Source organism: Heptranchias perlo, chromosome 15 (genome assembly GCF_035084215.1).
Source record: "Heptranchias perlo isolate sHepPer1 chromosome 15, sHepPer1.hap1, whole genome shotgun sequence".
Classification (NCBI taxonomy): Eukaryota; Metazoa; Chordata; class Chondrichthyes; order Hexanchiformes; family Hexanchidae; genus Heptranchias; species Heptranchias perlo.
Genome location: NC_090339.1, coordinates 57,157,654 through 57,170,886, shown reverse-complemented (window position 1 = coordinate 57,170,886; position 13,233 = coordinate 57,157,654). Strand labels below are relative to the sequence as shown.

At 45.8% G+C, this 13,233-nt stretch overlaps 1 protein-coding gene across 1 annotated transcript in view; it reads left to right on the top strand.

Annotated features, from left to right (window-relative positions):
• The window catches only part of LOC137332823 (X-linked interleukin-1 receptor accessory protein-like 2), a 248,240-nt gene that overhangs the window by 87,580 nt on the left and 147,427 nt on the right, over positions 1-13,233 (top strand). The window lies entirely within an intron of this gene.

The following is a 13,233-nucleotide window of genomic DNA, read 5'->3' as shown; positions in this document are numbered from 1 at the left end:
AGTGAAGAAATTCCTCCTCATCTCAGTCCTAAATGGCTGACCCTTTATCCTGCGACTATGCCCTCGAGATCTGGACTCTCCAACTGGGGGAAACGAGCTCTAGGGCGCGAGGGAAGAGTGCTCTTACAGTATGAAAAGTTATTCAGGAAGTGCATGCAGATATCTCATGCAAGATTTTTAATATATTAATAAATAGATATTATTGGACAGATTTCAGGTGCCAGCTTTTAAAAAACAATTTTATGATTGAAAGTTTACCCACGGCAAGTCCAAATTTATATATATATGAGAGAGTTTCCTCCATCGCACCTATTTCCTGTTGCCATGATTAAGTAACGCTTTTAATGATCGTGTGAAGAGGTGACGTTTGCTTCTATCACTTTTAATAGGTAACTCTGTAACAGCTGCTATTAAGTCCTGCCTCCTCTTCCGAGTCTTCCAGCTCTGGATGTCATTTTTTAATCCTATTTTACATTCCCAGCAGACAAGTTTTACTTTTTAATTTACTTTTCTTTTATCTGCTTATTTTCTATCCTTCTAACCTGCTTTACCACCTCCTGGCCTCTATCTCCCTTCCCCTGCTCTTTCCTACCTTGCTTTTCTTCCCCTATTGCTTCCAATGAGTCCTTCTCTGCCACCTCACCTCTGTGCCTTCCTCTGCCTGGATCAAATGCTGCTGCCGCCAAACTGTCTCTCTGCTTTTTATTTCTTATTTATTTGCGGGTAATACTGGAAAGGCTGCACTTATTGTTCATTTCAAGTTGCCCTGAGGATATTAAGAGTTCACCATATTGTGTGGGACGAGAATCAGGTGCAGGCCAGACTGGTTAAAGTTGGCATGTTCCCTTCCCTGAAGGATATTAGAGAACCAGCAGGGTTTTTAATGACAATCCAACAGCTGTTCATGGTTGTTTTTCTGGTACCAGATTTATAGAATTTAGTTTCATAGCTTGCCCCAATGGGATTTGAATTCATGATCTACTGGATTGTTGGTCCAGTACCATAACCACTACACTACAATACCAACAGTTTCACTGCCTCTTCAGGCTTTCCACCTGGCCCCGCGAGGCTGAAACCTCACTGTCCATTATTCCGCTTCACAACCCCACTGCTCACCCCTACCCAGCCCCATTCTTTACACCCCACTGCTCACCCCTGCCCAGCCCCATTCTTTACACCCCACTGCTCACCCCTACCCAGCCCCATTCTTTACACCCCACTGCTCACCCCTACCCAGCCCCATTCTTTACACCCCACTGCTCACCCCTGCCCAGCCCCATTCTTTACACCCCACTGCTCACCCCTGCCCAGCCCCATTCTTTACACCCCACTGCTCACCCCTACCCAGCCCTATTCTTTACACCCCACTGCTCACCCCTACCCAGCCCCATTCTTTACACCCCACTGCTCACCCCTACCCAGCCCTATTCTTTACACCCCACTGCTCACCCCTACCCAGCCCCATTCTTTACACCCCACTGCTCACCCCTACCCAGCCCCATTCTTTACACCCCACTGCTCACCCCTACCTAGCCCCATTCTTTACACCCCACTGCTCATCCCTGCCTAGCCCTATTCTTTACACCCCACTGCTCACCCCTACCTAGCCCTATTCTTTACACCCCACTGCTCACCCCGACCCAGCCCCATTCTTTACACCCCACTGCTCACCCCTACCCAGCCCCATTCTTTACACCCCACTGCTCACCCCTACCCAGCCCCATTCTTTACACCCACTGTTCACTCCTGCCCAATACTGCTCTTTACACCTCACTGCTCACCCCTACCCAGCCTCGTTCTTTATACCTCACTGCCACCACCATTTTTTAAAAAATCCCTCCCCCCACTGTGGAAATGCCATTGCTGCTGCCCACACTCCCAGCCCTTTCCAGCAATGTTCTTCAATCTCCGCTTCTGGGAGCTTTGCCCACTCCTCAGGCCTTGCTAAATCTACATTTTTATAAACAATTGCTGCCCTACTTAGGCAAGCACCATAACGATGGAGGTCAGAGCTGCTTTTAAATTTCAGATAGATTTCTAGCCTCATTATGATGTGAGTAAAACAGGAATCAGGGGTAGGACTGAAACACAATGGGTATAAATGCTGAAACATTTCCACAAATGATGTTAAATTACTTAGGGAGAATGGAGCATAGGCAGTAATAAACAAGATAAAACATTGCTGTTGGTGCCAATGCAGACTATTAGGACTCCAGGACAATAGCATAATGGAGTATGGTGGCATAGTGGTTATGTTACTGGACTAGTAATCCAGAGGCCTGGACTAAAATCCAGAGTCATGAGTTCAAATCCCGTCACGGCAGCTGGCGAAATTAAATTCAATTAATTAAAATTTTAAAAATCTGGATTTAAAATACTGGTATCAGTAATGATGGCCATGAAACTACCAGATTGTCGTAAAAACCCATCTGGTTCACTAATGCCCTTTAGTGGAAGGAAACCTGCCGTCCTTACCCGGTCTGGCCTATATGTGACTCCTCGACCCACAGCAATGTGGTTGATTCTTAATTGCCCTCTGAAATGGCCTAGCAAGCCACTCAGTTGTAAAATCTCGCTACGAAAAGTCATAATAAGAATAAAACCGGACGGAACACCCAGCATCGGACCACTAGGCACCGGACACGACAATGGCAAAACACCAAGCCCAGTCGACCCTGCAAGGTCCTCCTTACTAACATCTGGGGACTTGTGCCAAAATTGGGAGAGCTGTCCCACAGACTAGTCAAGCAACAGCCTGACATAGCCATACTCACAGAATCATAACTTTCAGCCAACATCCCAGACTCTTCCATCACCATCCCTGGGTATGTCCTGTCCCACCGGCAGGACAGACCCACCAGAGGTGGTGGTACAGTGATATACAGTCAGGAGGGAGTGGCCCTGGGAGTCCTCAACATTGACTCTGGACCCCATGAAATCTCATGGCATCAGGTCAAACATGGGCAAGGAAACCTCCTGCTGATTACCACCTACCGTCCTCCCTCAGCTGATGAATCAGCCCTCCTCCATGTTGAGCACCACTTGGAGGAAGCACTGAGGGTAGCAAGAGCACAAAATGTACTTTGGGTGGGGGACTTCAATGTCCATCACCAAGAGTGGCTCGGTAGAACCACTACTGACCGAGCTGGCCGAGTCCTGAAGGACATAGCTGCCAGACTGGGCCTGCGGCAGGTGGTGAGCGAACCAACACGAGGGAAAAACTTACTTGACCTCGTCCTCACCAATCTACCTGTCGCAAATGCATCTGTCCATGACAGTATTGGTAGGAGTGACCACCGCACGGTCCTCGTGGAGATGAAGTCCCATCTTCGCACTGAGGATACCATCCAACGTGTTGTGTGGCACTACCACCGTGCTAAATGGGATAGATTCAGAACAGATCTAGCAGCTCAAAATTAGGCATCCATGAGGCGCAGTGGGCCATCAGCAGCAGCAGAATTGTATTCCAGCACAATCTGTAACCTCATGGCCCGGCATATTCCTCACTCTACCATGACCAACAAGCCAGGGGATCAACCCTGGTTCAATGAGGAGTGTAGAAGAGCATGCCAGGAGCAGCACCAGGCATACCTAAAAATGAGGTGCCAACCTGGTGAAGCTACAACTCAGGACTACATGCATGCTAAACAGCGGAAGCAACATGCTATAGACAGAGCTAAGCGATTCCACAACCAACGGATCAGATCAGAGCTCTGCAGTCCTGCCACATCCAGTCGTGAATGGTGGTGGACAATTAAACAACTAACGGGAGGAGGAGGCTCTGCAAACATCCCCATCCTCAATGATGGCGGAGTCCAGCACGTGAGTGCAAAAGACAAGGCTGAAGCATTTGCAACCATCTTCAGCCAGAAGTGCCGAGTGGATGATCCATCTCAGCCTCCTCCCGATATCCCCACCATCACGGAAGCCAGTCTTCGGCCAATTCGATTCACTCCACGTGCTATCAAGAAACGGCTGAGTGCACTGGATACAGCAAAGGCTATGGGCCCCGACAACATCCTGGCTGTAGTGCTGAAGACTTGTGCTCCAGAACTAGCTGCGCCTCTAGCCAAGCTGTTCCAGTACAGCTACAACACTGGCATCGACCCGACAATGTGGAAAATTGCCCAGGTATGTCCTGTCCACAAAAAGCAGGACAAATCCAATCCGGCCAATTACCGCCCCATCAGTCTACTCTCAATCATCAGCAAAGTGATGGAAGGTGTCATCGACAGTGCTATCAAGCGGCAATTACTCACCAATAACCTGCTCACTGATGCTCAGTTTGGGTTCCGCCAGGACCACTCGGCTCCAGACCTCATTACATCCTTGGTCCAAACATGGACAAAAGAGCTGAATTCCAGAGGTGAGGTGAGAGTGACTGCCCTTGACATCAAGGCAGCATTTGACCGAGTGTGGCACCAAGGAGCCCCAGTAAAATTGAAGTCAATGGGAATCAGGGGGAAAACTCTCCAGTGGCTGGAGTCATACCTAGCTCAAAGGAAGATGGTAGTGGTTGTTGGAGGCCAATCATCTCAGCCCCAGGACATTGCTGCAGGAGTTCCTCAGGGCAGTGTCCTCGGCCCAACCATCTTCAGCTGCTTCATCAATGACCTTCCCTCCATCATAAGGTCAGAAATGGGGATGTTCGCTGATGACTGCACAGTGTTCAGTTCCATTCGCAACCCCTCAAACAATGAAGCAGTCCGAGCCCGCATGCAGCAAGACCTGGACAACATCCAGGCTTGGGCTCATAAGTGGCAAGTAACATTCGCGCCAGACAAGTGCCAGGCAATGACCATCTCCAACAAGAGAGAGTCTAACCACCTCCCCTTGACATTCAACGGCATTACCATCGCCGAATCCCCCACCATCAACATCCTGGGGGTCACCATTGACCAGAAACTGAACTGGACCAGCCATATAAATACTCTGTCTACTAGAGCAGGTCAGAGGCTGGGTATTCTGCGGCGAGTGACTCACCTCCTGACTCCCTAAAGCCTTTCCGCCATCTACAAGGCACAAGTCAGGAGTGTGATGGAATACTCTCCACTTGCCTGGATGAGTGCAGCTCCAACAACACTCAAGAAGCTCGACACCATCCAAGATAAAGCAGCCTGCTTGATTGGCACCCCATCCACCACCCTAAACATTCACTCCCTTCACCACCGGCGCACTGTGGCTGCAGTGTGCACCATCCACAGGATGCACTGCAGCAGCTCGCCAGGGCTTCTTCGACAGCACCTCCTAGGTCCGCGGCCTCTGCCGCCTGGAGGGACGGGAGCAGCAGGTGCATGGGAACAACACCACCTGCACATTCCCCTCCAAGTCACACACCATCCCGACTTGGAAATATATCGCCGTTCCTTCATTGTCACTGGGTCAAAATCCTGGAACTCCCTTCCTAACAGCACTGTGGGAGAACCGTCACCACACGGACTGCAGCGGTTCAAGAAGGCGGCTCACCACCACCTTCTCAAGGGCAATTAGGGATGGGCAATAAATGCCGGCCTCGCCAGCGACGCCCACATCCCGTGAACGAATAAAAAAAAAGTACCAGTCAGATGATGGCAGTGTCTGTGTGGGCCACAAAGAACAGTGCAGTTCATACGATACCTGCATGATGGCAAGGGAAGATGACAGGGAACCAACATTAAGTGACAATACAACTGGTAAGGACTAGGCAGTCGGAGAGACTTTCAGAGTGAGAATGTCATTCAAACAAGAAGAGGTATTTTAAGCAATGCCTTGAGAGATCCTCTGGAAGGAAATATATTTGTTGACATCAAAACCCTGCTCAGCAACTGGAACAGAATTTGAGCTCTCACTGTTGCATTATCCAGTCTCTTTCTCATTTGGGGCTGACTACGTTTGTTACCTATCATCATACATTCAAGTACATGGCATTTCATATGTTTTGTGCAAACATTAGATATGCAAACCCCAGGAGTTTCTGGCAGAAGCATCCAAAGTACTCTGCACACTTGTTATCGATTCTGAGATACAATAGTTTAATCCAGTATATAGCTTGCTGCCACAATTTCACTGACTTATTTACAAGCCACTGTTGACTATTAAGCAGTAAACTTGATTATGTCCTAGTCCTTAATCAAGCATCAATGACCTGAAATGTACCAGTCATCATTCTCCACCATGATGGCTGCCTCAGCAATATTTCACCAAAATGAAATAGAAAGACCTCTTCGAGCTGGAGCTGTATTGTTTCTAAAAGATACCCGAAAGTGTTTTCAAGATTTTAATCTATTTTGAAGGTTTGAATGGTGGTTATAAACCACTCTCCCACAGTTAACAACTTAATTTCTTCTCATTATGAAATTACTGATGTGCAATCACTCCTAGCTCCCTCTATAGCATATACAGGTTAGTATATCCCCGACAATTTGGTTAAATATCAGCTGATTTCTCATGCTTATGCTGACAGTGTTCTGGGGTCTGGAGTGCATGGGGTAAATTTCAACCGGGAGCCAGGAAGAGGGCGTGGGGTTGGGGAGGGATGGGGGGAGTTCCTAATGGGAAATACGGGTTTCCTGGACATCCTTACGATTTTGACGTCATCCGGGGTTGGTCATCGGGGGTTAGGGGTTATCGGGGGGTTGGAGATCATGGGGTGTCGGAGATCGTGCAGGGGGTGGGGTTGGAGATCATAGGGGGGTTGGTGTCACTCGATCACGTTTGTGGGATCGTGGCAGGTAGGCTTGTTGGGCCTGGAGGAAGCACTCCTGCTCCTCCTGGCCCACAAGCAGTGCTATAAAGGCACTTACCTGTTGACCCGAGCCTTCTCGCCTCCTCTCACTTGGCGTGAAGCAGAAGGCCAGAGAATCCCAGCCCCCAGAAGATAAAAATAAAAAAGCTGTCAAAATGGAGGCCCGAAGCCTCCTTAAAAGCTTTCGCTGAACGACCCGTCTCCTAAGAGTGGTTTGGTCACCCGCTCCTCGACCCACCTCCATTAAAACTGGAAGCGGGCGGGTTGGAGGCGAGTTGGTGTCAGGTTTTAGTTTTTTACAGTTTTTACCTTCCCATCCGCCCCCAACTCACCCGTTCGTGGGATTAAAATTTACCCCATATGTAATAGTTAGTGAGCCAGACCAGTGATGACGTACCAGTTTAATTGTGCCAGCGATGTGGCAGACTGCGCTGAGAATTTTTTTTTTCTTCTGCTTCTGATCAGAAGATTGCACCTGGGATCAAATTTTAGTGTTTGTCCAATCAGAAATTTGGGATGGGACTTTAAAGGTGTGGATATGTTGTCATGATTGACAGAAGGATTAGCCATTCAGAGAGTACCAAAATTTCATGTTTGCAAGCCCCGCCTTGCCTTTTATATAATAGATTCAAAGACAATGACGGGGCTTAAGCTGCAATTCAGGTAAATGGCATCCATCAGAGTGACCTGCATGGTGAAATTTGATGCACTCTGGGACTCCACCAATATGGCATCCACAAGAGCAACAACAACTTGTATTTATATTGTGCCAATGTACTTCACAAAACAGATGCTAACCAATTGCAGGAGAATAATTAGGGGAGGTGTCTGAAGGCATGATAGAAGAGGTTGAGGAGACTTTTGAATGTGGAGCGAGAAGTAGCAAGGTCAGGGGTTTTAGGAAAAGAATTCCCAGAATTTAGAGCTGGAAGCTGTGCCACTCATGGTGGAGCAGGCAAAGGGGGTAATGCAGAAGTTGGCACGAGTCAGAAGAGTGAAGAATGTGAGCTGGGACATGGGGCTGGAAAAGGTTCAGAGGTAAAATAAGGTAAATCTATAAGATACATTTTTAATCAGAGTGATACTGGTGCATTCTAGGCATTCACTGCATGTTTGAGTTTCTTCATTCAGGTCCAGGTATGCAGTAGAAACTGGGAGGTGTAGCACAACCAAAGCAAGGCAAACATCTTGGATACATTTTTAACATTCAATCGCTCACTTTATGGGTCAGTTTAGTGGATTGCTTTTTGAGAATGATGATTTTTATTCATGGTGTTAGAAATGCTATTGATACCAATAGGTTCAGGTGGGTCAGAAATCAACATTGTGGGTAAAACCAGTTCGCTAAAATAAATTGAAGAGTGTGATAGATTCATTTTGTGATATTTACTGGTACCAGATGGTGCCTTCAGAAAAAAAATGAACAATTTAATTGGTTGTTGTGTGTAGGTTCCTTGTATCTGATAGCTTTTCATACCTATCTATATTTGAGTGAATCAGGATGGTTCACTCAATAGGCAGTGGTCACTATTCGAAAAGCATAATTTTACAGACATATTTAAAGAGTGGCATAAGCATTTAATGTGTGCTATTTGCTGTAAACAGGACTTTTAGTTCTTGTACTTTAAACATTCTTATGTGAGATTGTGCAAATAACTTTCCTTTATTTTTGCACCATCAATACAATGTCTCTTAGCTGCAAATTACATTCCATGTTTAGTGTCAGTCTGAAGCTGGGCCCGAACTTTGGGCTGAAGCTGCATTTACACTGTAACTGCACTCTTGTCTCTGAGTCAAAAGATTGTGGGTTCAAGACTCACTTCAGGACTGGAGCCCATTATCTGGGCTAACATTAAAATGGTTAGACCACACTTGGAGTACTGTGCACAGTTCTGGTCTCCATGTTACAAAAAGGATTTAGAGGCATTGGGGAAGGTGCATAAAAGATTTACAAGGATAATACCAGAACTGAGAGGTTATAACATCAGGAAAGACTGAACAGTCTGGGGCTCTTCTTCTCTGGATAAGAGAAGGCTGAGAGGTGACCTAATAGAGGTCTTTAAGATTATGAAGGGGTTTGATTGGCTAGACATAGAGAAGATATCTCCACTTGTGGGGGGAGTCCAAAACTAGGGGTCATAAAGGATACGAGGAATATGCTGATAGGGTTAGATGAAGTAGGGTGGGAAGAGGTTCGTGTGGAACATAAACACTGGCACAGACCTGTTGGCCTGTTTCTGTGTTGTAAATTCTATGTACTTCTGTGTAATACAGTACTGAGAGGGTGCTGCCTCTGACTGTCTGTTCAGGTGAATGTAAAAGACCCTATTGTATTTGAAGAAAAGCGAGCTATATGTGTCCTGGCCAACATTCCTTCCTCAACCAGCACCATAAAAACAGTTCATCTCACTTGCTATTTGTTGAGTTCTTGCTGTGCGCAGACTGGCTGCTGTGTCTGCGTTTCAAGAAGTAATTCGCTGGATGTAAAGCACTTTGGGACACCCTGAGGATGTGATAAGGCGTTACATAAACGCAAGTTCTTTTTTTCTTTACATAGCAGGTCAGTCATCATTTGGAAGAGAAAGACCTATTAACATTTCAGATGGGAGCCTGCACTGTTTTGTCAGTCAATGCTCTATCAACAACGTCTGTAAGATGACAAGGTCCATAGGTACTGCTATTGGATCATACATAGCCTTCTGTCATGCTTCCACATTCACTTTGGACAGGCAGAAAATATCACACACAAACCACAGATTCGAGCAGCTCAAATGACTAATGAAATAGATTTACAAAATCAGGTAGTTATAAATTAGTGAATTAGACTTGTACAGGAGGAAGGCAACTATGATTTTGTATATACTGTTCATCAGAGCTCTCACCAGCCCTTCTCTAGCAGTCAGAACAGACTCTAGACATAAAATAGACAAAGACTTTGGTACTACATGGTGAATGATAACAATCCAGATTTCTAATGCCCCTTGGTAACAGCATCTGTTCCAGTGTCGACTAACATCACTCAACTATTGTGTCAACCACAGATGAGGGCCATTGGCAAGAATCAGTGAAAAACAATTGATCATGTTTAGCATTTTAGTTTGAAGGCATAATAATGTTCAGTAATGCCCAAAGCTTAAATAACCCATTGATGATTACTTTAGAATTTTCCCTAAGCCTTGCATAAGAATATTGTAGTAGGACGGTTTTTCAGTGTAGTCACACTTGGTACATTATTTAATAGATAGAAAAGAAACCCATTCTTTTCTCAAACAAATCCTTTAGATCATTTTTCAAGCTTAAAATTTATATCTCAATCATTTTACAGCGATAAGTTTCATAAGGTTGATACTGACTTGGATTGAGACATTGAGGAAAATGTTATACAAGATTTCTTCACAAACAGTCCAGATCTATTTTAGTTTTACCCAAAAAATAAAAGCTGGAACTATGGACAATGCCTTTGGATTTGCTTTACTAGAGGTAGACCTTACATATTTGGTCACTATTTTGTTAAATAGAACTCTTTTTGATGTAGGTGAGGTTTTGTGGAGCAAGATGGCAACGGCAGCTTACATCCTTAATAAAGCAAAAGGTACAAAGGTGCTTCAGAAGAGAGGAGTGGGGAAAACACCAGACACCAAGCAGGAATTGGGAAAAAAAGAAAGACTTGCATTTATAGAACACCTCTAATGACCTCAGGACATCCCAAAGCACTTTACAGTCAATTAAATAATTTTGAAGTGTAGTCACTGTTGTAATGTAGGAAACATGTCAGCCAAATTGTGCACAGCAAGGTCGCATAAATAGCAAGGAGATAATGATCTGATAATCTGTTTTTAGTGATGTTAGTTGAGGGATGAATATTGGCCAGGACACCGGGGAGAACTACCCTGATCTTTTTTGAACAATGCCATGAGATCCTTTACATCCTTCTGCAAATGCAGATGGGACCTCGGTTTAACATCTCATCCAAAAGATGGCACCTCCAAGAGTGCAGCATTCCCTCAGTACTGCACTGAAGCGTCAGCCTACATTATGTGCTCAAGTCTCTGGAGTGGACTTGAAACCAACGACCTTCTGACTCAGAGGCGAGAGTGCTACCCACTGAGCGAAGGCTGATGCTTGCGTTAGGGGAGGCGGCTAATGGCGAGAATGAAGAGGTGGGTTTTGAAAAAGATTTTCAAAGTGGGAACGGATGAAGCAAGGCAGAAACTTTTGGGAGAGAATGGCTGAAGACTTTGACGCCAACAGTTGAATGGAAGGAAAGGGAGATGCACAATAGTACAGACTCTGAAGAACAAAAAGTGTGAGCTGGGATGTATGGCTGCAAGACCTTGCAGTGGTAGGATGCAGTGAGACCATGGAAGGACTTGTATACACAGTAAATAATTTTGAAATCAAAGCATTCGGGAATGGGGAGCCATTGGAGGTTGGCAAGGGCAGAGATAATAAATGAGCAAGGATATGGGATAGGATGCAGGAAACCGTCGTTCAGAATGAGTTGGAGATTGTTGTTGGGTGGAGGTTGGGAGGTTGGCGAGAATTCGAGCTTGAAAGTGACAAAGGCATGGACGAGAGAGTTGGCGACAGTAACAGTGACGCAGAGATGGAGGCAGGCAATAGCAGAGATGGAACAAGGCGGTCTTGATGATTGACTAAATGTTTGAAGCTCAGCTCAGTATCGAACAAGACAAATGGGTTTTGCACTGTTGGGACACGGAGGAATTATTTTTTATTCCTATTGCAGCTTATTCACTGCCTTATAAAAGGCAGAGTTTTAATCCACACGAAGCAAATCAGATTCAATTATGTCAGTCATATCTCTGCAAACTCTTTATTTTTAATTTTGCTGGAACATGGATTTGATAAATGATCTAAAGTCATGATTTTTATTCCTCTCAGTAAATTGATTTATGCGTTCTGTTTGTCAAAGCTTAATTGTAGCTTTTTCATCAAACAAGTTTATTGCTTTTTTGGCCAGTGTTCTGTTTTCCCTTTGTTTTATAAGTTGTTGCAAATAACTGTCACTGTTTGGGTATCTACAATTTATTTTAATTTGAGTTAAATCAGGAAACACATTTAATGATTGTGAACTAATCATGTTACTGTGATGGACAACATGCGTCATTAATTCTGCAATTTCAGGCCTGGTAATTCACAGCCTTTTGAGCTATAATCTGCTGTTTGAATTTTACAGTCATTAAGCCTGTTTTGCAAAGCTATTGAGTCATATTTATATACTGAAAGCTGGAAAAAAATGGTTTCATGTGAACCCTAACAGTATATGAAATGTCTTAAATTTTGTATTGGAAAAACTCCCCTGGCCTTCCACTAGGGAGAGAACAAACCCACATATTGGGATAAATTTTAACCCCAAGAACGGCTGGGTTGAGGACGGGTGGGGAGTAAAAATCATCGGTTTTCAGAGCGGGAGGGCAGTTTAACCCAGGCAGGTTTGTCTGCATGTAGAAAGCGGACACCAGGATGTCCCACACCCACTTAAAGCCGGCGGGCCGATACTTAAAAGGGCAATGTACCTCATTGAGATACTTGAGGTACTTAATATTTTGTGTATTGGAACATTAAAATGAATTTAACCTTGCCTGTTCTGGTTTCCCATCACTTCCCATTCATGTCAGGTGAAAGCAGGCGGGAAGGGCCGGAATATTGCACTGCTTGTGAGCTCGGAGGAGCAGGATTGCTTCGGCCAGGTCCAACAAGCTCACCTGGCTAACAGGACACCCACGGTCGGCCGAACCCCCAGATGGGGGATCCCCCCACCGCATGGTGGACCCCCCACCTAACTCCAACTCTTCACCTGACCTCCAGTGACCTCCGATCCTCTTCCTCAGCCCCCTGATCTCTTCCTCAGCACCCTCCCTCCAAACTCCTCCCTGGCCCACCCCCCTCCAATTCTCTCCCTGTCTCCACCCCCTCGATCTCCTCCCCATCGATCTTCTCCCCAGCCCACGACCCCTCCCTCCCTCCCTCCCCCTCTCCGATCCCCGGCTGCAGCCTGCTACAGCAGGCCTTCCTGCCCGACAGCCAGGCATGAAGCCCGGGAGTACAATTGATGAGCCTTACACTACCCGTCCACTTATCTTCTGGGTTTCGCATCAGGATATCATCCCCCCGCCCTCCCAACACCCCGCTTCCTTCCCAGCTGGAAGTTAAAATTCACCCCATTGTCAGTCTCTGAGTTTCAGAAATGATGGGCTGCATTTTCCGCTTTTATTGAAAAAAAAAGGGAACAATGCCTGTTTTTTGCAGCATAATTTTCTAACTCTCCAATATGGGAACGTGCAATCTTGAAATGTGAGATTCTCGCAAATTCAATGGAAAAACTAGCAACCAATTATGATGCGCCTACAACAACAGGAACTTAGAGAAGCCCAGGATCTGAAAGACTCTGCAGTTCATCTGGCCAGTCCCAAAAACTGATACCCGCTCCCTCAAATGTCTTAAACCCTTAACATTTTCCGCACTTTCTACCTGCACTGTCTCCCTGA